Consider the following 3,808-nt stretch of genomic DNA (forward strand, 5'->3'; position numbering starts at 1 on the left):
GCTGCTGCCGGAGCCCCGGGGCGGGGCCTGGTGCCGGCTGCACAGGTGTCAGCGCCGCCGTCTTTCTCTGCAGATTATGGCTGTGACGGTGACGAGGACGACGGCTACTGAGGGGTGACCGCGCACGCAGCGTCCGTGTGGACCCTGGCTAATGCACGGCGTGGGCCTCGCAGCGCAGGCCTGCACTGGGGCCTGCGTGACTGTCGGACGCGGGTCTCCCGGCCCAAGACCCTCTGCAGGCGTGACTGTCATGTTCCCGTGAGGAAACCCAGGTCCAGGAGGCCCAGCGGCTCGTCCAAGTGCGTGGAGGCTGGGAAGCCCTGTGCTCAGCCCTCGGCTCCCTCCCACCGCCGGGCCCTGGCCGCCCGGAGCCGCACCCCAGGAGAGGTGGGCGCTCACATATGAGCTGGCATCGGCTCAGCATCCAGAGGGAGGGGAGGCGGGCAGGCAGGGCCCTGAGCCTGGCCACCCTGCTCTAGAGAGTTCCCAGGCCCTGAACGGCCCAGCGGCCAGGCCGCGGCATGGGAGGGCGGGAGCCGACTGCCATGGCCCGGAAGGCCGGGCCCCGCCCCCGCCCTGCTCCCCCAGCACTCGGTCTCCTGGGGGGCTGGGCCCCTGCTGGGTGCAGCAAAGGCTGCAGGTTGGGACTGGAGGCCACGTGTCTGCGAGGGCAGGTGGGGCTAGAGGGGAGTTCGGGCGGGCGGCATGGCGGGCGTGCGCTGAAGCAGAAGTCGAGGTGAGGGAGGAGGGCCTGGTGAGGGACAGCTGCCCGAGGGTGAGATGAACACTCGGGAGCAGGTCCTAGAGCAGGGGACCCGCACCCAGGACACGGGGCTGACAGGCGCTGCTGGAGCAGCTGCTTTGGTGGTGGGTGACCAACGTGGCGATGGGGCAAGGCCCCAAGTGAGCAGCCAGCGGCTGGCAGGTGCCAGCAGGCTGCGGACAGCCCCCCAGTGCAGGCCACCACTACCACACCCTGCAGGCTGCGTGCTCCTCCGTCCACCCTGCAACCCCAGGTGACCTGCTCCACCAGGCCCAGGGGGGAGGCAGGCCCAGGGGGGCGGCAGGCGGTGGCCCCCAGCACTCACATGCCATCTGCACATCTGCCCTAAAGCCAGGTCCCTCCAGCTGCTGGCCGGAGTGGCCTGGGGGCGACCCTCCAGTGGCTGCTCTGAGCATCCTCCTTGGGTTGGCACAGGCACTCCCATCTCAGCCCTGCTAGGTGGGCTGCAGGGTGGGCACCGCCAGGGCTCGGAGAGGGACGGGGCCTGGGGCCTCCCTGACCCTTGCTGAGCAGAGGCCTGCTCTAACGTCTCGGGGTCAAGGTCAGAGCAAGCGCTGGAGGTAACTTGGGCTCCTGCCTGGCTCCTGGCAGGTCTCCATGAGGCCAAGAGGACTGGGGCGTGAGTGACCGCCCAAGGTCACCAGCTGGGCCCACACTCCTGACTGTCCCCAGTCCCAGCAGGCCGCCGGGCCGATGCTACCAAGACTACGGAGGCCTCCGAGAGGCAAAAGTCCACCGATGGCTCCGCCTCTGGAGCCCTGCCGGCCTGCTGTCAGCCCCACCGCCACCCGCTGTCCAGCTCCCAAGACCAGCCACCCTCACCCTGAGGCCCAGCCAGCAGGCTGCACCCCCTCCAGGCCCTCGGCTCCCTGGTGCTCGAGGGTGGGCAGAGGCTGAGGCGGGTCTGGCCCAGGGCTGCTACGTGGAGAGGGGCCCACAGATCTAGAGTGGCGGCTGGTCACTGGCTGGGTCGTGTGCCGGCGGGGTCAGGATCAGCCGGGCCTGCAGCCCACTCTGCTGTTGAGGGACTTGGCCCGGGGAGTGGTGTGGAGCGCTCCCCGACCCCCACCCCCCGAGGCTCCAGGGTCCCAGCGGGTCAACTCAGGAACTCACTCTGGCTGCTCAGACCGCAGAGGGACCAGTTTCCAGGGGTCCGTGCCCACAGGTCCTGCTTGGCTAACCCAGGAGGTCTTCAGGCCACTCTGCCCCACGGCCACCTGCCCGCCCCCTGGTGGCACCTCAGCACAGCCTGGAGGCAGGAGCAGGCACTGACCCTCTGGCCAGGCTGGTCCCCACCCGTCTTCCTGTCCCCAAGCCCCAACCCGGGTGCCCTGCACCCAAGGACACCCCGTTCCCCGAGTAATAAAAGCCACAACCTGCAAGACCACAGTCCTGTGCGCGTCCTCGGCCGGCCTGCGATCTGTCCCCGCGCCCGGGCCTCACACATGGTGCTGTTGTGGCCTGCTCGGCTCTGCCACACACCATGTGGGCCTGTCCCTGGCCTGCCAGGGGCCATCGCCAGGGCCTGGCCCTGCAGCAGGACACAGCCATCTTGCACGTGTGCCCCGGCCCCTGGGGGACACTGAGGGTCCACTTGGTTCCCATGGGGGTGGTGCCCAGCCCGGTGCTGGGTGGGGCGTGCCTGCCTGTAGCCGCCAGCTTCCTGACCAGTTAGCGCCTACGTGCCTGGAGGGTTGGCCGGTCCCTGGGGAGGCTTGGGCCCCTGCCAGGCTGGCAAGGGGTGGGGGCTGAGGGGCTCTGCGGCGTCAGGCTCAGGTGCCCAGCCCTTCAGAGGGCAGAGCAGGCTCATGGCTTTCCTGCTGGGAGTGGGCGCTGCTCAGGAAGCCGCCGTCCCACACAATGGGTCCTCGGGGACCTGGGAGGGCAGGGCCCCAGACGGTGGGACCAGCCCTGGCCCCGGCCCTGGCACAACCTTGACCCTAACCCAGCACTGACACTGCCACAGCGCCCTCTCACGGCCACCCCAGCTGACTGGCCGAGCTGCGGACGTTGCTGTGGCCTGGAGAGGGCCTGCGGGCGGGAGGGTCGTGTCCATGGTAGAGGCCACGGCTGCTCAGCTGGAGGGGGAGCAGGAGGCCAAGCCTGTGGCCCGAGGCAGCACCCGCCCCCCCAGCCTGTGTCCTGGCGTGAGGGGCTGCTCGGGCAGCACTGTCCTTGCTTCCCCACTCAAGGTCAGCGAGTGGGCCTTGCCTGTGAGGGGCCGCCTTGGGGGGCCTGGGAAAAGGCTGCCCAGCAGGTAAAGGGCGGTGGCCGCCGTGGCCCCTCCCCCTGCCCGGGCCTTGGCATCGCATCAGGTGGAGCTGAGCCTGTGGCTAGGGGTCAGCAGGGCCAGGTTTGGACAGGGACCCAGGGTCAGGGCAGGTGCCGGAGGGGGGGCAGATGGGCACCAACGCACGGGGTCTCAGCCAGTGGGCACGTGCACACACCTGCGCGCTCACAGAGACAGCTGTCACGCGTCTCCCACGCCCCTGCAGTCAGGTCCCCTCCCCATCAGAGCCCTTTCCCGGGACATTCCCTCCAGCCCCACAGGGGCTCCCAGGTCACTCACTGCCAAGTGCCTGCGTGGAGGCCGCACGGCGTGCAGGTCCAGAGCTCAGCAGCCTGGGGTGCATCCGAGGCCCCGCCCGGCCTGGCCTGGCCTGGGTCTCTGGGTGCTGGGGAGGGCATGGTGGCCCCGGGTGCAGGGCACAGCCTAGGAGGCCCTGCACATGGTGCCAAGCCATGCCCAGCACCTTCAGGCTCTGCAGGTCAGGGAGGCACTCGGGCCGGCCCCGGCCAGCAGGTGGCGCTGCAGGACGGCCAGGTGGGCCTGAGAGGACAGGGAGCCTCCTGCAGGGGGTGTGTGTGTAGGGGGGGGCGGTCAGTGCTGTGAGGAGCCCCCCCCCCCACAGCTGGTTCCTGTACATCTGCCCGGGGTGGTCCCCTGACAGGGACGGCCCTGCATGATCTGACCAAGATGAGCCGTCGGGGCCTCAGCCCCGTCCCATTTCAGTTCTGATCTTT

At 69.8% G+C, this 3,808-nt stretch overlaps 1 protein-coding gene and 1 long non-coding RNA gene across 2 annotated transcripts in view; both read left to right on the top strand.

Annotated features, from left to right (window-relative positions):
• The window catches only part of BRF1 (BRF1, RNA polymerase III transcription initiation factor 90 kDa subunit), a 66,192-nt gene that overhangs the window by 41,436 nt on the left and 20,948 nt on the right, over positions 1–3,808 (top strand). The window lies entirely within an intron of this gene.
• On the top strand, positions 152–2,166 carry LOC106726273. The gene is made up of 2 exons (XR_001362303.1): positions 152–387; positions 1,376–2,166. It is a non-coding gene; the product is annotated as an uncharacterized LOC106726273 (long non-coding RNA).

This window comes from Myotis brandtii, unplaced genomic scaffold (genome assembly GCF_000412655.1).
Source record: "Myotis brandtii unplaced genomic scaffold, ASM41265v1 scaffold1057, whole genome shotgun sequence".
Taxonomy (NCBI): domain Eukaryota; kingdom Metazoa; phylum Chordata; class Mammalia; order Chiroptera; family Vespertilionidae; genus Myotis; species Myotis brandtii.